This window comes from Chamaea fasciata, unplaced genomic scaffold, assembly GCF_029207755.1.
Source record: "Chamaea fasciata isolate MVZ Bird 193981 ecotype frontalis unplaced genomic scaffold, bChaFas1.0.hap1 SCAF_35, whole genome shotgun sequence".
NCBI lineage: Eukaryota > Metazoa > Chordata > Aves > Passeriformes > Sylviidae > Chamaea > Chamaea fasciata.
This window is the reverse complement of record NW_027094120.1, coordinates 274,901-301,953: the sequence shown is the minus strand read 5'-3', so window position 1 is coordinate 301,953 and position 27,053 is coordinate 274,901. Positions and strand designations below refer to the sequence as shown.

The 27,053-nt window shown below is 38.0% G+C and overlaps 1 long non-coding RNA gene across 1 annotated transcript; it reads right to left on the bottom strand.

Moving 5' to 3' along the window:
* Positions 1-682: 682 nt before the first annotated feature.
* Positions 683-26,895, bottom strand: LOC136303504 (uncharacterized). Its single transcript, XR_010724234.1, has 2 exons — positions 26,624-26,895; positions 683-1,912 (listed from the first exon to the last, which is right to left on the bottom strand). It is a non-coding gene; the product is annotated as an uncharacterized lncRNA (long non-coding RNA).
* Positions 26,896-27,053: the final 158 nt, after the last annotated feature.

The following is a 27,053-nucleotide window of genomic DNA, read 5'->3' as shown; positions in this document are numbered from 1 at the left end:
AAATATTCACACAGTTTTTCCCCTCCATACAGCTTTGATTGTCTCACTTAATGTAGCAATAAAACAAAAAAGTGATGCATTTTCTTAAAGGAAAAATTTCTTGGTACGTACATACTGCAAATAATGAAATGGCTAAAGACCAACAAAGTACTAGAAGGAAATACTAGAAGGAAAATATGTTTTTTTCATCTAAAAAAGGAATCTTCTTTTCATCCACTGTGGAATTTACCAAGAGAATATATTCTCCAGTACACAGAACATTGAAAAAATCTTTTCTCTCTAAAGAGAATCACCTTGAGACTTTTTCAAATAATATGAATAGGGTTTGTTTATATTTATCCAACTTCCACTACCTAGATCCTTCTTTCTTTGCTGAGCACTATCAGTCATTCTCTAACAACTAACCCACAATGACAAGTACTTCTTAGTCTAACAGGTTTGTGATGAAGTAACCAATATTATAGTTAAACTTTTACTGGATACTTACAATAGGTGAATATAGCTGTAAAAGAAGCCGTACACATCACTATTAAATATTCTTTCAAACACTGGTAGCTTGCAGCCACAACATCACATCAGCCAAAAAAACTACCCCACTTCCTACTGTTTTCAGCGGTGCCCATGTAATTTTCCACTAACAGGAACAGTAGCCAAAGCAAGCTCTGCAAGACGAAAAATAAAATAAAGAAAAGAAAAAGAGAGAAATAGACTTATGGCTAAAAATATAATAATTATAATATTCTTCCTTGAATTATTATAGAAAGCAAAAACTTGGAAAATGAAAAAGTAAAGTTGTTTCTTATTTGTTTTCCATTTTGATCTTGGATATCCTCTCATTGTCACATTGATTATTTCACACAGAAAAGCCTAGTCGAGAGTTTTTATTTCATCTATTGCATTTTTTCAGAAAATAAATACCTGTACATTGAGCCAATAAAAATTAAAATAAAAATCAGTTGTCACATACATTCCCCTTAATTATATAAAAGATAAATTTAGGTGGAAAGATATACCGTCCTTCTGAAGAACTAGAGTTTAGGATCTTATTAATTCTATTATGTCAAGTAATCAAATGAGAGAAATTGCTCACTTGATCTCTAATGCTAAGCAAATGGAAGATGAAATCTATGAATATGCTATAAATATGCTATAAACAACAACAACAACAAATTTGAGTAAGCTATTTTTAGACTACAATATCCCCCAAACTGTACTAAGGAATTGCCTCCAAAGGAAGGAGGAACTGCTGGCAGATATTTGCACTGTGAGAAAAAGAACCAGATTTTTATTTTCTTCTGAGTGTTTTTGTGTTGTGAGTTCTTATCCCCATTTTCTGGTTTATACCAAGAACTATGGTAAACACCTTTCCACCAGGTCCTAAGGACTCAGATTTTCTGTTTCAGATGTAGTGTTCTATTCACAAGCCTAACGAGCTTGTATGCGCCCGAGGAGTGGCGCTAGGCCGTGACTTTCCACAGTCACGCTTAAAGCCTGAAATTAGAGATTTGCCAGATATGCATTCACAGCTGGTGCTCGTGCACAAACGTGGTGCTGCTCCCAGCCCCCGGCGCCTGGTGGGACGCGGCGAAGTTTGCCAGAGGGATGACCTTGACGGGGTCCTCGGCGGCGCAATGTCTTTCACAGGTGTTGTAGAGCTGGGGCCTGGGCCCTCCCTGGCCCTTGTCACTGTCATCCTTTGGCAGGGGTCTCCCCAGGGTGTGACGGCCCTCAGGTCTGGCTCCTCGGGCCCAGCCTTGCTGGAAGCCAAACGACGGCAGGGAGGTGTTGGGCTGCTGGAACTGCGTCAGCGCCGGTGGCATCCAGCAGTTGTCGGAGTGGCCGAGGATGAGGCACTCCTGCGTGCAGTTCTCGGAGGCTTCGGCCAGGGCTTTCTGCAGGTTCACTTCGATAGCTAGGAGGATGGAAAGAACACAGGACAGTGTCAGGGCTGTGAGGAGAGACAGACAGAGGGAATCAAGGTCAGCAAAGCAACCCCCGCCCTACACTGATGGCCATGGTTTGGGAAGAAAAGGCTTCCAAGGGTAGAGGTTCAGTGAAGGTTCAGATGTTGGGGCCCGCAGTGTTGTCACAGTTCACACCATCATTAAAGCTTTATAATAAGCCCTAACACACTCAATTTCCTACACTGATGGCCACAGTTTGGGAAGAAAAGGCCCCCAAGGGTAGAGGTTCAGTGAAGGTTCAGATGTTGGGGCCCGCAGTGTTGTCACAGTTCACACCATCATTAAGGATTTCTAATAAACCCTTATACACTCGATTTCCCAGAATCGTACAACTGCTCAGGTGGGAAAACACTTCTAAGCTCAGTGAGTTAAACCAGTAACCCAACACCACCCTGTTCACCCCTAAAAAACCCTCAAAGTGCCACATCCACACGCCTTTCAAACCCTCCCAGGGATGGTGAATTCCACCACCTCCCTGGGCAGCCTCTTCCAATGCTTGATGACCCCTTCAGTGAAGAATTTTTTTCCTAATGTCCAATCTAAACCCCCTCTGCCAGAAGCTGACCATGTCCTCTGGTCCAGTCACTTCCCTAAAATAATATTTTCACCTCTTGCAGGCGTCATTTCTGTAACAAAGCTAAAAATTTTATAATAATTTAATTCCATTACTCTAGATATTTGCACAGAAATACTTGGGAAAAAAAAGACTTTTGGTTTCTTTAATATTCTCTTAAAACTGGATTTTTTCTTGTTTTCCTTTGCTTAAGGCAAAAAAACCTAAATTGGGCACTAGCCAAAGATGGTCCACTGGCCTCAAAGATGCACTCAAGCTACAAGAATGAAAGAGCATAACAGCTATTTTAAAGAGAATTGATTTCTCCACGCATTCAGTACTCAACACCTTGAAAAATCAAAGAGGACTAGCAAAAGAAGATGTAATCTCTGTAGTTTGCTAGTAATCAAACCAGATTTCTTCAGTAGATGTGAGGTTTGTGCCCTTGAAAAAGGATTATAGGAATTTTAATTTGTTCAAAGACAAAGTAAACTATGAAATCTAAAAGTGTTCATTTGTAATACATAAATATTTTTGATCTATTTCATTTAAATTGTAGCTTTGCCATGGTAGGTAAATTAAAAATGAATGAAATTTAAATTTCTACAAATGGTTCCTCAAAATAGTTTTAATATTGCAAGTGTTGATTTTATATTCTCTTCCTGTTCACAGGGTTAAATACATGAGAAGTGCAGAAGAATATCTGATTGGATATTTCCTTGTGTTTTCTTCATAAAACTTCCCAATGAAAGATACAAACATATTTTTAATGCCTGTCTTAATGAAAATTGCATTTAAAATCGGATTCTGGCTGATAAGCACTGGAGAAGGAATGCCACTAAAATTACTTATAGCAATGAGAGTGCTGAGTAGGAGCCTCCCACCCTCTGAGCTTTATGTTTAGACAGATGCTGCATTTCTGTTTTAACAAATATTTTGCATGTTGAAACCTGTGTAAAGCTGCAGAGCACAAACACTTATTTCCATGCTACATATCAATACAAAGGAATTAAGTTTTTCCTTCAGGCATTGAAATACATAATGTTGCTCTCCAAAACAGGATTTTTTTTTTTTTAAATCTACCATGTTTAAGAAGACAGCTGGTTGCTCGTTATATCATGAATGCTCTGTTCTTGATTATTTCTCCTTCAGGACTCTCTACATGTCAGTTAGAGGAATGATTGTTTATAAATGTTATTTTGGTGTATTACTGGCATTTCAACATGTCCTCAGTCATTTTGCCTGAGTATTTTTCAGTTTAATCCTGACAAAGCTTTGGCACCTTGCTGTTGAAATACTAATCCAGTTTTGATGGGCAGTAGGAGACATAAATATGGAAATAATTCAGTGGAGGCAAGAGGTACTGCAAAAAAAGAAAAGTTTCTAGTGGTAGATTAGTCTAATCTTTCTGTGTCCTACTATCTGCTATTACAGACATAACTTTAAGTATATTCAAGTCTTTTAAGCTCTTTAATTATCCAGGTTTGCTTCTATTCTGATGAAAGCAATTCACTGAAATCAGGTACAACCTTGACAGAGTGTGGAATTATTCCCATTTTGTAGAGAAACTGATCTTTTTTGCATTAATTAAAAAAAAACCCTTAAAATGCTATTAATTCAGGTAAAATGTGAAATACACACAATTATTTATTTGGAAATATTGCTTATTTGTTTTGAGGTCCTCACAGCAAGAGGTTACAACACTTGTACTGTACCATTTCTCTCAAACTACACTAAGAGAGTACACAGAGCTAAAACAGCAAAAGGAAGCATTTGACAATAAAAATTTAACATTTAACATTGGCCAAGGCAACTGTGGAAGAAAAAAGGTTGCCTATAAAACAGTCTCCACACCATTTCAAAGATCAGGACAGTAATTTTGTGTCACGTGATGCCAGACTACCTGGAGACTTGGAACAATGTTACCATGTTAAGAACAAGAGTATTGTTAAAATTACAGTCTTGTTTATTCTGTTAACAAATAGATATTTTAATCTGAGTTTTCGTTTTATTAAAAATAAATAAATAGGACCCCCCAAAAAACCCAAAAAACACACCCCCCAAAGAACAACAACAAAAAGCAAAAGAAAAAAAAAACAAGAATGAAACCCCCAAAGCTTTATAACTATTCTGGACACAATCCTAAGATATGAATGCAAATTATTTTGGTGTTAAGTTGTTTGGGTCTTTTTTTTAATAAAAAAGGTTGCCAATGCAGGATTGTTTAGAAGAAACATCTTTTGTAGAAGTCATAATCTTTCTTTCAGTCTTGTTTCAATATTGTTATCAGAGTGTGCTTTTCATCAGGGCTTATGGTTAATACCATGTAAAATATACAGTTTTCCTTAACTTTGAAAAAACACTTTTCAATGTCAAACAAAAAAACAACTTTCCCCACCCACAAACCAACGACTCTTGGAAAATAACTCAAACTAGAACAAACTGTAGAAAGATTTCTGCATGAATATTCACCGAGCATTATCTTTTATTTGCCTGCTCCTTCAGGCCATGAAATAGATCTTCTTTTTGTCAAACTCTGTCAGAATTCTGGATACCCAAAACTATCACAAAACTCTGTCTCTATTTTCCTTACATATCATTCCAGCCACACCTGTGGGAGATGTGAAATTCAGTGGTCAAGTGGTCATTGATCAGAAGCTCTGCAAATTGACCACGGCACCTTCTGGCTGCTACTCTTTAAGCTCCTTTCTATTTTGTTTCCTTGCAAGTAGTTCCAAATGTGGGTGACAATCAAATTTTCTGAGCCTTTCTCTCTCATTCCAAAGTAGTAGTGCAGGTGATTATTCTGCACAGTCTGATAAGTAATCAGGGGAAGGAAACACCTCTGACACCTGCCTCCACCCATCAAGGAAGAGAAAGTTCCGGCTGTCTCTGAATGTTTTCAGAAGAAATGATGGCTCTTGCAAGTGAAATTCAGTGTCTGGTACCATCTTCTCACATAAGACATGACAGGTTTATAAATGGAAATAGGAGTTTGCATATTCCTCACATATTATGAATAAAGATTACATTCCATTGAACTCTTAGCAGTCTAGCTAGTTTCTTACTTCAATCAGTTACAAACCCTCAATTTTAGATATTATTTTCCAAACTACATGGAGACTCTTCAAACATGACATGAAAATTATACAAAAGAGAATTTTTAATTCATATAATAGATCACACTCGTGCACCTGTGAGTTTACCATTTTGATTTGAACTCCAGGTTGTTTTAGGAATGTTTTTTTTTTCTTTTTAATTGTCTGCAGAACTAAGAACATTTTTAAAGAAAGTGTCTGTCAGCTCTTAAGAAATGTTTAGATCAGAACTGTCAAGTATAACTAAAAGCACAACAGTTAAAAGACTTTCTTCATTGTTCCGCAGTCTCATCATTTATAGGTCAAAACAGTTTTCAAGTAAGAATATTTACCTTCACTCCAGAAAATCTGGAATTCCAGCCTTGCCAGATATCTATCCTTCAATCAAAACACCTACAAAAAATACCTTTTTTTTCCCTTGTTTGTTTTGACCAGAGACTTCCTATGGTTAAAAAGTCTGCGTGGGATTTTAGAGGTAGTAAATAAAAATGCTGATTATCCTCTTTGCTTTTTAGAGATGAAAACTGAAGAGCTTGACAGTGCTACTCTCCTTCTCAGTCTACAAAACTCCGGCGCAACTCTTTGGCATTTCTGGCTTACTATTATGTTCCAGTTTTAAGACTGTTTCTCATGGAAAATTCACAAAGGGAGACAGACTGTTGGTACGAGTATGTTACCCACAGTCTCAGAATGTTGAGAAGTTAGAATTATGGAATCATTTTGGTTGGAAAAGACCTGAAAGACCATCAAAACACATACTTGGTGTACAGACAGCTCACTTTATTTTCTACCCTTTCCCTCCAGCCTTGAAAGAGACATGTACTACTAAATGAATGTCAAGAGGACTGGTTCTTTCCTCACTCTGCCATGAAAGTCATCACTTGCACCACAGAATCACAGGGATTAGGCTGGAAAGGACTTTTGGTCTAACCTTCTGCTCATACCTGGGTATATTTGTTGAAAAAGAAGAGTGGCTTTTCCAAAAGGCCAGACTTTCAGAATTGTACATATCCCTTAAGAGAAAAAATCCAAATGCATGTGTTGAAGGGAAAGATGTGCTTCACTAAGGGTTGGACAATCAAGAACATGAGCTCTTGGAGAAGCCTTAAAAGATCCACCTTTATACACAAGTGTAGCAATGATCAAAAGACATTTGTAAATGCATTCATTACCAAAGCACTCAGATTCATTAGAAGTTCAGAAACCACCAGGCTGCACAATACCAATGCAGGTTTAGGGGCATAAAAACTGTGCAAAGAAAATTAAAAAGAAAAAGAAAAGGGGAAAATAAAACAAAAAAGAAAAAGAAAAGGAAACCTTAAACCACAGAATATAGAGTGCTTGAATTTTAAAGCCATGTAGCTGAAGTCTTAATGAAAAGCCAGTTTTGAATTTGACACATTTTGGATGCAAACCATCCAGCGTTACATTTAGAGCACTCTTGTTTCATAATAAAGCAAGCAACAATTAGCAAGCAATTAAGCAAATTGCCCATAATTATGCCATTGCCGAGCTATTTTTCATATTTTCACAACACAGCACATACATGAATACATGGCTGGCAGTGCCAATGCTGTTCTGTCAGCATCCAGAAGTGCCTCTCGTTTACTGGAGCGTTTCGTACTGAGCAGCTCCCAGCGCACCTCCAGCGCTCTCTGCTCAGCAGGAGCCCACCAGAGTGATGGAGATGACAACCCCAACTCCTCATCTCAGCCAGCAGCTCCTGAGGAATGGAGCTGCCCCCCCCCCCCACCACTCTTTGCCCATGTGTATTTACTAAATGTGGTGCTAAATCTAAGCAGGAATTCAAGCATAATGTGGGGAAATTATCGTCCGGAATTACCCTGGTGACCAAACATGGCCACTTGAGTAACATCATTTAGAGGTCTCCACCATTTGAGGAGAACAGAAATGACATTAACAATAAAAAAGGGAGGGAGGAATAGTAGTTAGTGTAAACTGGGTTACTTTTAATAAAGTCAGGGGGAAGAAGCTTGAATGCAGGAACCCTAAATAAGCACTGCTATAATATACTCTAGCTTTTTGGTTTAATAATAAAATGCCTTTGGGAGGAATTCCCTATGAATTTTTTATTTCCTGTATACATCTCAATAAATTAAAAACCTAAAAGAGTTACTTAAATTCTAGCCTTGGAACCTTTTTATTCAAAGAACAAATAGGACACACGACCCTCAATTTTCAGCTGTGCGTACAGAGCTTGCTTTGCTTGTGAGAAATTAGGGAAGATTGATCCTCCACATGTTCTGACTGAGGAATCAACAGGCATGAGGGAAATCACATCTTCCTGTGCTACCTAGGCTTGCCAGATTGTGCTGGGTAGCTTGCAAGAATCAGCTCTGCTTCCATTCCAGTGAACATAGTTTATATCCTAACAGCCGTGGTTTTAATTTGAATTTAATCTTAAAAAAATACTTCTCATGAAATCCAAATGACAGGATGAGGTGTGAGGATTTTGCACCTGGATTCAACAAGTCAAGCAAACATTATTAAAGACAGCAAAGGAAAGTTGGTGAGGGCAAGAGGAAATGGAGGAAGTGTCAGGGCAAGAGAGTCAGCCTCTAGTAATTCCTGTCTCATTAACTACACTTGTGAAGTGAATCTTCCCCTCACAAGCAACAGCCCTACAAATAAAGCACATTAATCTTTCATTTGGTTACCTCATTGTTATTCTGACTAGAGCCTCAATCTTGTATTAATCATAACCAAGATATGGTCGAAAGGCAAAGCTCCTGTAAAAAGTTCAGCTTCAATAATTACTGTTTTCCACAGAAAGAGAATTCACATGAGAAAAAAAGAAACAAAAACAAAACAAAAACCCAAACAAACATACAGAAAAAAACCCAAACCAAAAAAACCCCCCCAAAAACCCCCAAACCCAAGTCCCCAAACCTCCTGCAAACTCATTTTTTGAGCCAAATGAACATGGGTGTGACAGATTGTAGGACAGTACATGGCGCTGACCCTTACTGCTCTACCAGTCCAATTGAATTCATCTTTTATGTTCATGTTTCGCTGATATTTATGGGAAAAAAAAGGTAATTTGCAAAGGCCACATGTTTCTTGGATTAAAATTGTATATTGAGTTTTCAATAAGAGTTTTAACTATAACTAGTAAAGCATAATGACCACCTAAAATGGATAACCTAAAATCTAGTATATTGATTACAATAGTGGCTAATACAATGTGCTTTATTTAATATTTAATTAACTGCTTCCCATTTGTACTGAACCTTCTTAATTATTAATACATGGTTCATTATTTAACATGGAATATAAATTCAAATTCAAATCAATTAAACAAGGTGAAACTACATAGTGAGAAATGGTTTATCCTCCAGCAATAACCTTCGACCTGGAAACATAGTAAAGAGTGAAATTAGCATTTTTTCCCCCATACCTGCAAAGACTGTGCATTATAAGTGATACATATTAAGCTCTACTACTGATGTAAAATTCTTGTGATAAACACAACATCCTACAAAACTATGCTGGATAAAAAAGGGCTTCAGCTGTCACTTTTCAGAGGAACCATTTATGCAGAATATAACACTATACCTAGTTTTTCAGATTTCAGTTTCAAGTAAAATTACGTGTGTCCCTGAAGGAACGGCAGCTTACTGATTTTACTAAAAATCACTAAATATCTCAAAAGAGTGAGGATTCATAAAGAGAACTAAGAATCACTATGCAATCTACATAAACTCACTTTGCTGTGGAAACAAGAAAATGCATTTCCTAAGTTTAGGCTGTGTAATCAAAAAATCAGATACATCCATCTAAAACTCTGATACATCAGAGCAAAGATCTGGGCTTGGAGATAGGATGAGTGTCAGGAAGGTACAAAGGGAAGAGAATTTCTGGGTAGAACAGGGTCAGAAGCACTAACTTATTGATAAGGGGGCTACATGAACATATCAATATTCCTCTATCCCACTCTCCTACCAGATTCCAACACTTGTGACAAGGAGCAGATTGGGTGAGCCCCCTCAGCAGAGGTCAGGGCTGAGTGAGGAGGATGAGGATGAGAAGAAGTTCCTGCTCAGTCCTGTTCACACACAGCAGTTCCTTCAAGGGTCGGTGTGGGAAAAAAGCCCCTCAAATGTCTGTGTTTACACCCTCTATTCATGCAGTCTCTTGGTGTATCTCCATGCCAAATGGTGCTCTGTCTTCCTTAGTATTGGTTTTGCAGTAACAAATAAACAAAAGTTTGATGGAAAGCAAAAAAAAAAAACCAAACAACAAAAAAAAAACTTTTAAATTAAGTAATTGAACAACTGTGCGCAATTGGTCGTGGTTCAGACACTTTAATGAAATATTAATTTTCAAAAGGGAGTCATAAAATCCCCAAATGCTCAGTGAGCTAGTGAACATATATCTCCTGAGATAACTTAAAAGGTAGACGATAAAAGTTGTTCTGAATTGTGTTTTCATCAGATATACACAAACAAACTTGAAGTCAAAGACCACTAGAGCAGCAACCAAAACAAACCTAAAACAGTCTAAAATATTCTGTACCTTTTGTGTGACTCCAGTTGTATTTCAAGGAAAGAAACCCAAAGAAACTATATTTCTTCATTAGAATATTAACCTTTTTTACTGTTAATACCCTGTTTATTTTTGAATATTTTGAAACATTTTTTACAATAATTACCTATGCAGTTATTTATGTAACACACTATGCTTTTTTGAGTGATGATAGCTATTACATTTGATTGGACCATCAACAATAATAATTCTTTCCAGCTGAATATATAAATAAAGCTTGCTGTGGATTGACAAAACAATCTTCCCATCAAAAATGTCATTTCAAAATTCAAATGCTTTGTGCCAGTGTTGATTCACATTACATTTGGGGGCATAGTGTGGTAACTGGTAGTTCCCATTTTCTCTATTCAATTCATTTTCACTTATTTCTTTAAAATATGAGGATCCTTAATATTATGAAGAAATGGCATTATTGAATGGAAATGTTCCCATTTCTCCAAAGCTGTCCCTCAGATTTTACATTTCACCATAAATATCAATTCAGGTTATGATGCTAGGAAAGAGCACTGCTTATATTTCATGCCATCTGCAACACGGTCTAACAATAATCACAGCTATTCCCCTTTTCTGAATTCCCTACAACACCCTAGCAACCACTGCAGGAGAATAAAAGTTACGCTCCACCTCAAAACTTAAGAATACATAATTATGAGTAGTTAGGATAAATATTTCAGGGTAAGAGGCCATGGTTTGTAATTCCCCTAAAGCAGGGTCCTGGGGTGGCTCTTTGATGTTATATCCCCAACTGTCCTCTTTATGCTGTATGTTAAGTTCTCTACCTTTAAGACTAGTTCAGAGAGAGAGGAGGGAGAAGGAAGCAGTGTGGAATTTGTTTCACACAGGGCCTGACTCCTGCACATTGTTTCTCTTGGACAGTGTTGTCTGCAGCGCCTACGGACTGTGGGACAGAGATCTCCTGTGCTTTTAGTTAGTTTTAGCTGCCTGAGGCAGAGGAGTTCCCTGGACTGTTTTTCCTTTGCCTCAGGACTGTTTAAAGCCGCTCTGGACTGAAAAGCCCAGAGGAGCACCGGGAGCTGACCCGCGGCCCGGCGGGGCCTGGGCCCGCAGAGCTGAGCTACCCACAGCAGGGACTGTCTGAATTTGTCATCTCACTTCAGAACAACGAGAGGTTCCATTGTTTCATATTATTCATTCGTTATGCTTGTGGGCACTTTGTTTGTTAAATAAATCGTTTTTTCCACTTTTCTCTGGGGAGGTTTTTTTCCTGGACCAGTTGGGGGTGGGCCCGTTTGGATTTGCTTCCCAGAGGGACCCTTTTTTGGGGATTTTCTCCCAAATTTCCCCTAAACCAGGACAGTGCAGCGCGTGACTCCATTGTGTTTTTTTAAGACCATTTCATGACAACCAACAACCTTGAGGAAGGGCAGGCTGGAAGAGTAAAACTTCAGCGTTCCACCTGTCCGCAGGACACTGGGATTCCCCTCCCGCTTGCCTTGTCCTCCCTGAGAGGACTCTCTCCTCCATATGGCCGCAGCTTTCCTCTTGGAAAACCCTCTCAACCATAGCCTCCTTGATGACTACGCAACGGCTTCCACCCAATTTTTCACAGCAGTTTTCTGTCAAGACCACTTTGTCAATCTGCCGCCGGCTACCCTCAGCGGGCCCACGAAGCTGCTCATCCCTTTGACAAAGGCTCCGAAAAGTGTGAACACATGGAAAGGGCCATGTTTGATTAACAGCCCTGTGATTGCTGTAAAAATGAAATTTGAAAGGTAATAATTACATTTGTAATTACTTAGGTCTAAATCTCTTATGTTTCCTACTCCCTGTATTTCTGGGCAGCTGGAGCAATGACTCATTAATAATAATAAAGTCATTTAACCCTGCAGGCACGTTACAAGGAGAAAGATGTCATTTGTCACCAATGTAAATAGAACAATCACTGAAGGATACAGCAAGACCACTATTTCATATTTATTGCAAATGATAAAAGGGACATTTTGCACTCATTCTCACCATGACATCCCAATCTGCTTGTTAATTATCAGCAAACATAAGGGGACAGCATACAACATATGAGGGCCTACTAATAATGCATTGTCCTGCGGTGACATTTCCATAATCACTTTAAATCTACCCTGCACATCTGCACTAGTTAGAGCTTTCAGCTCTTGAAATCATACCCCCTAGTAAGGAATGAATTATCCTTTGCAGATTGAGCACACAAAAACAGCTCTTTCTCAGAGTTTGAGGGTCTGATAGCTGACATGTGCCTCGCTATTACTTTAAGTGATAAGGTTTGGCATTCTGTTGCACTTGTGGTGGAGCACAGTGTGACTTAAAAATAAATGCAATTGTATTTTTAGGCCAGGAACTTTGCAGTTGTAAATCTCACTGGCAATATTTTAAACAAGGACTTCTGCAAGTCACTTAATTTTCCAGTGGTTTTCAGCACTGTTCTGTTCTTTGCTTCCTCAAGAACTCTGGAAGGACAACTCTGTCTTAGATGACACAAGTGCCCTTTTTCATAGGCAGCTCAAGTAAGTTACTCAGAATTTACTGGATTTTTAAAAAGTATTACTGATAATACTCCCTGTCTATGAAATAAACTTCTGAAGAAAGACAATTCTTTCCCTATATGATTATATTAAGAGCCATGAAACTTTGAGGAAAATTCTTGCAGAGAAATTTCGCCTGTGGCATCAATATGAAAACAAATGAAAGGATGTTTCAGGTAAATTATCTGAGTTTCAACTCCATCAACCTAGAACTTAAATTTTTTCCTTGGTTTGCTTATTCATCAGCACTTATCTAACCATCAGACATGTAGGAAGAACCGAGAACAAACTTAACAATACGGAGCTATAAACTGTTATTGTGTGGGTTAGAAAGGAGGAAAGAAAACTTCCTAAATCTGCTTATATTTTCCCCAGGTATTACAACAAAAGAAAGACATGCTTTCAAAAACTTAAATAAGTAGTGTTAAGAAATAAGACACATCAGGAAAGAGTAAAGTGCACAGAGTAAAATTCATATTTTCACTGTTAAGATAGTGACAACAAAGAAAGGCTCGTATGTGGAGTGAAATGTTTTGTCAAATTGAAAAATGGAAATAATATGAACACTACAATTTTCACATCAATTGGAGGTAAAATGTTTTGAATTACAGTCATTTTAATCTTGTTTTATAAAGAAAATGACTTCAGATGGGTGATAATTTAAAACAGCATAATCCAAACTTCATTGTGCTCCAGTCAGGCATTGGAGCGTGGCTCCAAGTGATTTGGAGCAATCTTTGCACATCAGCTCAGAGCCTCATTCTCAGCAGACATTTGAACAACAACAAAAAAAAGATTCCTGAAAACTACAGTTCCCATCATTTACCTGAGAGCTCAAAATCACTGACTGAGATGGCTCCAACTTCCTAATTGGGCCATTATAGGCATTGCTGGCACCTTCAGAAATTTGGGCAGCTCCTACTGAGGGAATGCTGTCACAGCTGCCAGCTCTTTAACAGTCCCTTGTGTACCAGCTTCTCCACTGAAATTTTTCTGTTTGATTGGAAGTTCCTCATCTTACTCACATGAGCCTTCTCCAACTATTAAGAAGTTTTTTCGGCATCAAGGAGTTTTGCTGACAGGATATATATTAAAAAATATTTATTTATTTATATATTTATTTATATATTTATTTATATATTTATATATTTTTATTTATATATTTATATATATATATATATGTTCTCCAGAGTAAATTTCAATTAAAAATATAAAAACAGTGGAATTTTAGCTAGCAGCATTACTAAACTTATGTGGTTCATATGATTTTATCAGCCCCTAGACAACTGACAAATGATGGGAATAATTTAGGCCAGATCAACACTTGACACAATCCTTTACAGAACATTTTCTCCTAGCATGGATAATTTTAAAAGGACATTGTTAGGAAACAGTGATAGCTGTGATTGTTCTGGAAGATTTTAGTGTCAGTAAGATCAGCCAAAGGAATGGAAGTGAGCAGCTGCTGACAGCATCTTGTCAGCCCATTGCAACAGCTGTCAGGAGTGGTTCTGTGACCTGCAGCCATGAGGACTATGATTCTTGAAAACAGGGTAGTGGTTATTGTTGTTGTTATTATTATTATTATTATTATTACTACTACTACTACTACTACTACTACAACAATTAATTACGCAGAGCATAACGAATAGAAAACTGTGGGGGTATTAAGTTAAACTTCATGAGGTATCCAATTGTTCGTGAAATTAAACTTCATTACTTGGAAATATTTTTAAATGGAAATAAACACACTGGTTGATCTTTAAATTCTGCTTTTATAAGCTCAATTATATAAACATCTTCTTATAACCACACACTGTCTGTGTGTCTGTGTAAGGATTCTGAGGAGAGATATAAATTTATTGACCTTCAAATTTCAGAGAGTAGGTGTCAAGTTTTGACTCAGACCTCCTTATATTTATATTTTTATACATTGAACCATAGCTGTCTTTTCAAAAAAATTTAACGTTCACTCCTGTTTGATAAGCTTTGGCATGAATATGCCTAGGCTAATAAAAGCCTAAGATATATTATTTAACAAGGTTAAAAACTAGCAATCAGACTTGTCAGGGAACTTATCACCTCCTTTAGAATATAAGCCTCAATCAGCCATTTCTCTACTGCATGGGACAGGGGCTCTCTTAGGTTTAGATTTAAGAAAATCAGTTCTCACAAAGTCACTAAACTTCAGCATCCAGCTCTTTTGAAAGTCCAAGTTTCAAATTTGTTTTGAAATCCTGGTCAGGGCAGACACACACTGGAGGTAACCAAATAAATCCCAGCAGTTCTTGCTGGGTGTGAAAATTCTTGAACTAACCTAATCTCTAGTTCATAAACCCACAAAATCCCATAATTTATGTTTATTTTTTCTTAAGTCCTACAGAAAGGATATTTTAAGTCTGGGTTAAGTGCTGCTCTGGCAGATGCCATATAGAAAGCTGTCAACACTTTTGGCACAGATTTCTTTTTGAGAGGGTTCAAACCTGAATTTCTGAAGGTGATGTTCCTTGAGCTTCATCAAACTGCATTTCACAACCAACTTTCCTACAGTTCCTGTGGATGGCAGGAGAAGTTTTGACTCAGTCTGTGTTCCAAAGGGCTGCTTTAAATCTTTCTATGTTTTTTAATTAACCATAGGATATAAAAGGACCTAAATGAAAAGCTACCAGTCAATTGCTGACTAAGTGTTCACCAGCCTGTTATTGAACCTATTTCATCTATTTGTTCCTTAATTCACCCATAGTCTAGAGATGTCATTAATATGCTCAAAGTTAATTTATTATCCTCTATTGCTTCTATTCAGGCCCATGTTAACAGAATAAATTCATCACAAATGATCAGACTTGAAAAGGCAGATTTGGATTCTGACAGAGAATAATTGATCATGGCTGGGAAAAAGCCTCCCACAGACTGGGCTGTTGGAATGCTGGAAGATGAAACTGGAATGACTGCAGAACTCCTGCAGAAAAGGACATGAAAGTCTTGGGGGGCAAAACAAACAAATAATAAATCCCCGACTCCATCTCCCCAAATAGGGAGGTTCCTGACACTGAGTATTTTTCTTTTTCACACTCACAGGTCCTTTTTCTTACCTTCTACCCTGAGGCAGAAATAATCATTAGGGCTCTGCTGGTCCTCGTTTCCATACCCAGAGCTGGGGACAGAGGGGCACAGGGAGTGCCAGGGACATTCAGAGCTCTGCAGAAATTCAGAATTCAGAGCTCTGGGGCCACAGACTGCCTATCAGTACATCCATGCAGCACATGGCCCTGCTGTAGTGCTGCACAGCGCAACACTAATTTATTTAATTTGCTATTTTTTGTCACCATCCCCGTGATAACAGCAGGTTTGGGGTGATCTACTGCTCTGTTACACCACGCTTGCTACCTATCTGTATATTATCTGAATTACAAAAGCAACTGGATATAACAGCATTTATGACGTGTTTCAGGTGCTGTTACAATAGAAAAAAATCAAATCCATTTTGTAGTTATAAGTCCATTATCCAGTGGAAATGGAAAGCACAAAGATACTGTCATGAATGTGGCACCACTGTGATTGTAACAGGGGTTTGGAGATTTATTGTAAAGCCCAGAAACACTTGAAATGACACAACTGATCATGGCATCATAGTCAATATTCTAACTATTATTATTTCGGCAAGTTATTGTTTTGTCCCCAGCTTCAGCACGGGGAGAATTCTCCTTCCTCCACAGCAGTGGCTGCTGTGGACTGGACATGGCCCCTTTTCTGTCAGACTGTGACTCCATTTATCCATCCCTTCATGTACTTGTCTCCTAATTCTGTACACACCAGAGCCCTTTCCCTGCTCCTGCTCTTGTTACACTGAGTAAATATGCAGTGTCAGGACTTGAGTTACCAAATTTCCCCAGGGAAAAAGAGGGGGAAAAAACCAGTGAGTAGCCCAGACCTGTCCAGGAAATAAAAAAACTCGCTCGGCTCAGCCTAGATATTTTACAGAGGATCTTATATACTGATATAGCAATGAATATCAGTACCCAAGTGTTTGTAAATATGTAGATTTATCTGGATGATTCCTTCAGAACATCCCACCTCCCTTTACCCTCTTTCTATCATATTCCAGAACCCACCTGAATTGTGCTTCTAAATGTGCTGCTATCGATATCTGGGTGGGTGGGGGTTTTTTGTTGTTGGTTTTTTTGTTGGTTTTGGTGGTGGGGTTTTTTTGTTGTTTTTGTGGTTTGTTTGTTTGTTTGTTTGTTTGTTTGTTTGTTTTCCCCCCCAGATTCAAATGCTTATTTATTCTATGAATGCCTTGGAACTAAGACCTTCAATGAGGTGAATGTACCAAAGGTCTGATCAGTACCGGATGTCCCAATGAAGAACCTCTGTACCAAAAGGGATCCAGTATTTCCCAGGGAAGCAATGGAGAGTTAGAAAGTGCAAACTCTGCAATATTAATTCAGGACCCTTGTGTAAATGTATTTTGATGCAAACTTTAATTAAATTATCATATACTATTTTTCTCATTGGACCCTTGGGCCCAATTCAGAGAGTAAGTAGTTATTCAATATTTATCTACTCTAATCAGCATGTGGCCATACACCTTTTTAATTAATATTTTCAAAGCCTTGTGTTGAATGCAGATTTATTCATTTCCTCATGTACTCTGTTGTTTTCACAACACAATCAAAAGCTTCATGAACATGAATAATATCCCACCTGAATTATTTGCTTTATTGAGGCCATTTGCATCTGGGAAACTGAGGATTTAAAAAAATTGAGTAAAATTATGCAGCCTCCATTATTTCATTATTTCTGGGTGCCCAACATGAGATAACTTAAACCAGATTGTTATACTCTTGAGCACTGGATACTATATTAGATGTAGTTTTCAAAGCTTCCCTGTTGGAGAAGGGGATGATGTCCTTGGCACTCAAAGAAACTCCAAGAAACCCAAATGATGAAACATGATAGCAAAAACTCAGTTTTCCCCCACCACCAAAGAGCTGTGCTGCCCATTTCAAAATGTACAACAAAAATACAGGAATGTTGAAGAGCTGTCTTTCATTGTCCTTACTAAATCTAACCAAACAGAACATCAAAAAAACCCATGAATGTACTTTGAATAGTCTTACAGTGATGAAGAGCTCATTATTTTAATAAACCACTAAAAATCTAAGAATTTTATGAGCTTTGATGATTTCTTACAGTGCCAAAACTTTCCAGAAGATATATCTTAAAAATTAGCACTAACTGTAATGTAATAAAATGTAATGATTTCATAAAATTTGACATGGTAAACCAATTCTAGAAATTCCTCAAAGTGCTTCTCGGAATCAAATTTTAGTCCATTTTTTAAATGGACTGGACTATAGTTACAACTGTTCCCACTGTAAAATCTCATTATTTTTATGTAAGTTAAAATAGATTGGCCCCTTTGCAGTGAGAAATGCACAACTACATGAGTGTTTCTCAGAACTGTGCTGCTGTTACCCCTGGCTGATGAGTGACTTGTTTTGCAGCCTTTTTTCCCTGTCTGTTTCTGCCATGGGTTGTACCTGTGGGGAATATTAAAGGTAAGGTGGCTTTCAGAAAGCTGTGAAAGCAGGCCCCAGAAACAGAAGGAGCAGAAAACCTTGGAATTAGCTGCAGCTGTCAAGCCTGAAAGTAGGAAAAGTTACAACAGTACAGCAAGCAAGGACATGAAACAATAGTCTGAGACTTAGGTTTGGCCAGGATAGACCTTAAGGCTGCAGAAAAATCTGCTTAGCAATATAGTAGAAGGTTTTAAGTTTAATAATGGAGTATTATGTATTATAAACAGAAAGCATCCAAGCAAGCATTGTTTGAAGCAGGTGTGTGTGTGTTTTAAGTGACTGGCTAGAACAATTGTCTGTGAGCTTTAGCAACATGCTATTGGCTGGAAAACTTTTAAAATGCCCTGTGACAGAGAGATCTTTGGCTGCTGCTGGCAGACAAGAGCTGTTGCCATCTTTCAATTGTCTCAAACCCTGTTATGAGGCTGATGCTGCAATAAAGACTCGAGGAACATCGTAAACTTTGTTCTGAGGTTGATTTGTAATAAAGATTTGAGAAGTGTATTTAGTAGTCCTGTCCCATTCATGCACAAACTTCCAACACGGTACCCTTTTCTCCCTAAGCTCTGCAGACAGGCTGCAGTTTCCATGCCAAACCCTCCTGTCCTTGGGGAATGAGCCAAGTGCAGAGACTGACAATGAAGAGAAGGGAACGGGACACACGCAGAAGAATGCAGGAAACACTTTTGAGAGCAGCAACTCTGCTCTCCCTTTCTAGTTCCAACACCATCATCACCTGTGGGAAAGTGACTTTACAAATGGTTATCATGGAGATGGCAGAAAGCTCAGAATTCCCTGGGCTCCTCAGCAGCAGGGAGCTCAGGGCAGTGACTCTGCAGCTGGGCTGGTGAGCTGTGTGATCACTGAAGCCACAGCCATCAAATCCCCCTGGATGAGCTCACACCCCTTTTCACAAGAAAGACTCTTCAGGGGAACTAAGGAGCACAGAAAAAATGGGTTAGAGCTTGGCATTTCATGAAAGCAGAGATTAGATCAATATAATTATGTAGCAGAGTGTGTAAATGGGCTTGAGGACAGCTCCAAAGCAGGAGGAGAAGAAGGGGTATCCAACTCCCAACAAAAGAGCTTGGCACTTGGCCCCTGGACTTGTGACAACTTGAAAAATAAGAGCTCTGAAGTGAATGGTCATATTTCTCTCATTCCAGAGAAAAGAAGAGGGGAAAAAAAGCAGATATTAATATCTATCCTTTCATGAAAGAGAAAAGGGAAGTGGGGAAAGCAAGATGCACTCCCAAGGAGTTCTGGTCCATCAGATTTTAACGCCAGGCTTTTAATTGCAAAGTTCCATCTTCACAAGTAACAAGGTGCTGGCCACCTCAGAGGAAGTTCAGCAAACTGCATTTTCTAATTTGGACTCTAAGTACCCACTAGAAAGGCCATTTGTCCAAAGATTTTTTAGACACAATTGCTTCAGAAGTTCCACAGGCTCACAGTAAGCAGCCGGAATGAAGGCTTCTCTCTCCAATTCACAAAAAAAAAAAAAAAAAAAAAAAAAAAACCAAAAAAAAACCACAACAAAAAACAAACAAACAAACAAAAAAAAAACCTGTTAAAAAATGTTCACAACTAAACACAACTAAAGTTTGAGCTCGTAACTTTTGCCGGCCTGCATGAAATGGTAACTAAGAACTGCCAAAAAATTAAAATAGGTATAGAAAATAAGTATTAAAAAAAATATTGGCCAGAGCACACAGATTCAAGCACATAGTCAAATCAAAACTGGTAATTGCTGTATTCCAGTCAATTAATAGGGTGTTACAAGAAACTCTCAAAAAACCTCATAAGTATCTGATATAGTTTAAGAGAACAAGCGACTGTGAAATGATGCATTAAAGGAAAAGAGGCTGTTCTAATAATTACCTTTCAGTCCATCCAGTGGCTCTGTACGATTCCAGAATGTGACATTCCTGTACTGCTGACTCTGGGATTCAGTACTTTCTCCTCTGACATATATGGCAAATTCTGTCACTCACCCGACATATCATGTTCATCACAGATACACTTTTTTCTGACTTATTTTGTGCACAGCTTATCATATTACCAAAAATGGGTAAAACAACTGGAGGAAAAACAACTGGGCTCCCTGTGAAGGGGCAGCACAGAAAAAAAATTTATCAATTCAGATTTTTAAATAGCTGTGATACTTTGAATGGAGTGTGTGAGCTCTCAAGAATTTGTTACTTCTTGTAAATTATTGGTCCAGGGTTCTTTACCTTCTGAAGATTTTTTTTAATTATTATTATTTTAGTTACTGCTTTAGATTGTCCATCAAAAAGAAATAAAGAAAGGAGCAAAAAAGCCACAGGGCACCTAAAATGCCATGAGGCAACAAGCTTCATCAACATCTTTAAATCAAAGACTTTATCTTCATATTTTCTCCACGTCATAACAAAACTGGATAATACATGGAGAAATGTTCATTATATTCTCAAAACACAAGCTTTTATGAACCTGATATACTAAAATTTTACCTTGCCAAATGGTTCACCATGACCACATTAAATGCATTACATTGGCTTGTTATTTCCATGCTAAATGACCAATATAAAATTACTGCACAAGTTCTATGGCTGGTGAAATAAATCTGCTCAGAGGGCACTCTTGATTTCCAGTCAGCCAAATCTGGCTGCCATCTGACATATTAGACAAAAAAGAAAAAGTCATCTTTATATATATATATATATATATGGATAGATAGATAGATAGATAGATAGATAGATAGATAGATAGATAGATAGATAGATATTAATAACAATCCAAACTACCCATGCTTTTCTAAAATTGGGTCAAAATCTCAAATCCTGAAACATATTTCATTTCTGCTTCTGTACATGAATCCCAGTGACATTTCATGCCAATCACTGTGTGGATTTTCTGTCCTGAAACTTGGTGGATAAGTCACAAATTATGCTGGGGTGGAAGAAATAGGTGAAATGAAAATATCCCTTGAAATCAGTGTTTTTAGTATGATATGTGGAGGGTCTTTTTGCACAGAAAAAATGAGATGATTAACAAAAAGTTGTCTTAGTTGTGTTAATTATCAATTTATCATAATTTTGAGAAGATCTGTGAGGATTGCTGGAGATGTGCTGACAAGATGTAAGAAGAATGGATAAAGGAATAAAAATAAACCCATGGAGGGTGATTGGGATGTTTCCTTAGCTACAATTAACTGAGATTTTTATGGAAAATTTTAAAAAATCTATTGCAATATGGAAAAAGATATTTTTTGAGTATTTAGGAGTCCGTTTAAAGGTAAGACTTTTCAGGCTACTTTTTGTAAACCCATCAGCTCTGCTAAAGCACTGTTTTTACTTCTAAGGAAGACAAAATGTCACTTCCCAAGGAAATTGATTCCAGAATAAAAAAAAAAATAAAAAAAGCTGTATACAGGTCACAAAATCTACTTGTCTAATTCATTTCTTGCTTCTTCTTCTTCGCCTTTTTCCCCTCCCAAACACCCAGTGCAGCGCTGGGCCCTTCTGTTTAGTCAGTGGCCAATTACAACTTCTCTGGCGCAGTTTTTCATCCCAAGGCAATTTGGTAATCTTACACTGATTAATTAAACCCGGGTCTCTAAACAAACTGCTCCAATTCCTGTATCCAGAGCTTGCATATCTAATCCAGATAACAGGATAAGCAACGTGACTGTCAAAGTTCACCAAGAAATGAAAACAAGAGCCCTGTGTTCATTCTTCTTTGTGGAGTTTCTAAACAAAGAGTAAGTTGTACTTCTAGGTAGAAAATCTAATCTGCATTTAAATAGAATTTCTCCAAATAATAAACAAAAGCCTGAAGCAACAGTTTTACAGCAAGTCTCGCTGCTAGTGCAGAGCCTAATCCTTCTATCTCTATCTGTAATCCCTTCTACCCTTGTATATTAATTTCCTTGCCGGTTTATCAAGTCATCTTGGCAGAGTTCACAGGAACAGCAGCCTCTCCTCACTTCCTCAACTCTCTGCAAAGCTGAGCCTAAAGCTGCTCCAGCTTTGGGTGGTCAGCAACTCAAGGCAAACTCAGATTTATGAGAACAAAGGGAAGTTATTAACCCCAAGAGGGAGAAGGATGGCCAGTAGCAGCATAAATCTCCCCCCAAAAGAGGCTTAGGCTTAAAACAGCAAGATGTTAAATGCTGCAGATTAGTTTTTAAAATCTTCTGGGACAGAGAAGTTTTCAGATGCTACCTTGCCACTCAGTATTTTATTTTTATGTTTGAAGGCAACAGATCTGATACCACCTGAAGACCTCACCTCTCCTACTGCTTTCCCTCAAAAGAACTATTTACATATTTCAGTAAACAAATTAAAAAAAAAAATTACCCCCCTTCCCAAAAAGGGGCTCTGTTCTAAATTTAAAAACAATGAAGGAACTCATTATTAAATGAAAAAGATACCTCAGAGGAAAAGACAGAAGGATAGAATTAGCATTCTAGATGAGATTTGCCAGATTCTCAGATATAAAGAAAGTTAGTACCAGATGAGCAATAACTAATTTAATTCAGGCAGCTCTGCTTTAATACAGGTCACTGCTAATTAGACAAATACCCACTAGATTTGTCTACCTGATTCCCACTCCACTCCTAATATTGACAGACCATCAGCACATCAGCCTTTAAAATATTTTCTCGCTGTAAGCCCAACAAATTTGACCTATAACTCTATTGAATTATTAGATGTTGTTCCAGGCTGACTTGTTCTCTAAAGGGCCAAGGGGACCCAGCTGCCTTTGAACCAACACAGTTTGCAGTCACAGGGATCATCTTGTTTACAGGACTCAACAATATAGAATTTTTTTTTTCCCCTGAAAACAGAGTTATAACTCCCATTTTGTGAAAGGCATTTTTTGATTTCAAGAAAGAGAGATAAGTTAGGAGTCAGTTTTCCTCCAGACTGTAGCACTTATTCACATTCAAGGAAGAAAAACAACAATATTAAGGATTCTGTAAAAGAACTTGATAAGCTCCTTTGGTAAGCAGAAAAAAAGAAAATCCCAAACCAATTAGTCTCTCAAGGAAACATTCTCTTTATGAATCAAAGCTATGTGCCAATAAGTATTTCTTATTAAGTAGAAGATTCTTGCTCTGCAGGGTAGGAGATGGACACTGCGTAAATTGAGTAAGTGTTAAACTGAATGAGAAAATGGTTGTAGGCAGAGAAGAAATTGAATAAAAGGGAAAAAAAAAAACAACCCCAACCAAGCTTTCTACTTCACTACTAAAGATAGCAAGTTAAAATTAGAAAAGGATATACAGTAATCTTGTATTATTGATGGATTAATGATATATTTGTTAAGAGAGAAAATACACTTTGCAGCATTATAATGCCATAGGGACAATAAACTGCTTTGCTAAGTGTATAGGGGATATTTTAGCTACGGCCAGAGGCTTAAATATTTCACCATTCCACTGGAAAACATGTAGGAATTCAGATGGAAAACAAAATCCTATGTAAAAGACAATCAACTCACAGCAAGAATAATTAAACCAGCATTTTATGTTCCTGTACAGTCAAGTATGGAGATGATTATTTGAAGTGTTCTTACAGGAGGTCAGGTTTCCTGGCCTGGCTGGCAGACACAGGGAACTGCACAGAACTTACTCCAGCTGTTGGTGCAACCAGTTTAAAAGTGAAATACAGCACCAACCTTGCCTCTTTTGATGGATGACAAAACACAATGAAGAGAAGGAGAGGAAAAACTTTGGGTATTCCCTCATTTCTCAGATGGCAGGAGAGGTTCACATCTGCCCCACTCTCTTTGTTTTGCTGGGAAGTGCATTTTTACACCACATTTGCCCATCTTTGGCACCAAAGATAAGCAATGGCACATGAGAATTGGCATGGCTTAAAACCCTGAGCAAACAGAGGACTTGCAGAAAGTGAAATCCAAAGATCAAGCATGATGTCACACTTAGGGAACATTTTATAGAGCTGCGTTCACCTCTGCCTTCATGGTTTTTGGATCTTCAGGATTCATGTTTTGAGGCTTTTTATCTCAGTCCTCACAGGTAGAAGCCTCTTTTCAAAATCAAAGTCTTCCCAGATGATCAGAAAACAGAACATGGTCAAATAGCATGAAAACAAAGGGAAAACAACTAACTAGAACTGAGAAGCAGCAACTCAGGGAAATTGGAAAATTTTGAGTACAAAAGCCTTTGGCCTACATATAATTTTTTTTAAGTCCTCCATATTATAATCTCTAAGAAAACAAATTTAGCCACATAATAGCAAAGTTTTCTGTAGGTGTTTTGGAATTTTTACTGAAAAATCCCCAATATTACCAGTTTCACTTTAAAGAGTCACACAATACAAATAAAAGCGCTCATAAAGTCAATTAGAAGTCAAAAGAAAATAAGCATTGAACCAAAGTAATTAAACTATGCAATAAGAACGATTAATCTGTGAGAGTTCACGGCAAAGGTAAGGCACGGATCTGGCATGTACAGTGGAGAATGGATCTAAAAAATTCCCTAATTAGTTGGAATTAAGTGGTCACCTCCCTTAATTGGAAGGAAGAATGAATGCAAACTTCAAGAGGAAAGGTTTTCTTTTTTTAAAGCAGGGAAGAGGCTTCCTGCTCCCTCTGGCTGTGCCCCTGCCCGGGGCAGTCCCTGACCCTGGATTTGGGTTTCATCTCTCCCTGCTGGCACATCCCAGGCTGGCCCATCCCAGCCTCCTCCTTCCAGCAGGGAATGCCACAGCTGGGAGCATTTCCAGCTGCATCCTCTCAGCCCCAGGGAGGGCAAAGCTGAGGATGAAGTGCTGGCTCTGCCCATTCTTCTCCAGGAAATGAACCCTGACTCTTCCCAAACCACTCGGGTTCAGCCGTGGAGACAAGAAGGAAATCAGAAGTGTAATTTGTAGCTGCTGGGCCAGGGGCCACACCAATAAAAAGGATATTTTGTGAATTTTAGAGGAGAGCTATTAGCAGTCTTCATTTATCCGTCCTCCAAGTAAGTTTTACCAGGAGTGACAGTGGCGTTGGCACTCTGTGAGGATGTTCTGGAGCCTGGGAGCAGGAAACAGCAGGGGTGCTAAAGCTCCACCTCAGACCCATGCCCAAGCCATTACATCTCCACATCAGCTTTTTTTTTTTTTTTTTTTTTTTGGCATGGAGCATCACAACTTTGGCCTCACAGCAAAAAGAAAAAACATCCAAAAAAATTTATTTCAGCTTAAAATGTACCATTCACTTCTGATCACTTTCTTTTTTTTTTTTTTTAAATTCAGTTTGTTGTGAACATAAATCACCCTTTCCCAACAATCTTCCTGGCACACATGTGGCTGCCATGGCAACTATCACAATCTCCAAATCCTGTGCTCGTGAAACACACAACTGGGTGATGAAAGGATTGCTATCTGTGAATCCATAGATCTGCAATCACCCCCTAGCCGTGGCTAAATAGTATAAATAATTGTAGCATGGGTCTGTGTTTTTTTTTTTAATGGGGAGAAATCCAGCAATAAGAACAGAAATTCAAATATTGCTTTTCCAGTCCAGATGTATCAAGATATCCAGCATTACAAGTCTCTTAAGAAACTGAGTAATTAATTACATTGCATTCAATGTAGTGAATAACTGCCAGGAAGCAGACTTAAAACTCAGATTCTGTTTTAATTTATTTTATTTATGGGCACAAGTGAGGCCTTCAGGTAACTGAATACAAAATAAATTGGACTGTGACTGCTAAAAGAAAAGTAGATTTAAGGTAGATTTAAGTAGAACAGGTACTTAAAACTAAAGAATTGCTTAAAAACAAAGCAAAAACAAGACGGGAAGAGGAAAACAGGGTCATTCTAACCTTGGTAGTCCACATCCCGATGCCTGAGGTAGGAGGAACGAACCACATACTAAAATATCCCTTCATATAACTTTTCAGACTCATCTCATGTCCTTTTCAAACCATCTGAGTCCCAAAACACCCCATACTTTAGAAGATTCTGAAATTAATATAAGCTTATTTTCAAAATCTGCTTCTGGTTTAAGTCAGGTGAAAGGAAACACAGAACAAGTTCTGCTGAGAACTATTCTTGTTTTGCCTGAATTGGCTTTTCCCCCCTTCATCCAAACTAATTAAAAAATGTTCAAAACAATGAGATTTCCTCAGCTTTCTTACCATGGGCAGGGATTTATTCCTGGGTTACAGGATTGCAGAGGCATTATTCAGATAATAAAAAAGAAGGCCAGAGATCTGTAAACAATGGCAGAACAGCTTAACCATTTGATCCGCACTTTTCTAATAGTCATCATTATAAGAGCTTATTTTGTTATTATATTCCATTCTTCCTGAAATATCCAGTAAAAAAAACACAGTTCAACTTACCCTTGAAGTATTTTCCTTTTCCATTTTAACAAAACTTGGGAGTTTCTGAATATTTCTATGCCTCTATCTGTATTCCATGAGGCTGCCCATTTCCTGAGCAGCTGAAGCCCTGAAGGAGAATCCTTTGGCCATATATTCCCTTTATAAATCCCCAGCTGATGCAGTTTACAATACTCCACTGAACTCCTGACTTTCATTTACAAAGCTCAGAAGAGAACTCATACCAGTGCCAGGCTGTTACGTACACCAAAGGATGTATCCATTTGATTAAGTCTCCTCCTTTATTCTCCACATTGGAACAGAGAGAGCAGGAGTAGCTTTTTCTTATTTTTTCCTCAGTGTTGCAGTTTTTTGTTTTCAGTGCAAGCTACTGGCATAAAATATTTAGCAAGACGTGAACCAGAAAAAAAAAAAAAACACAAAAAAACCA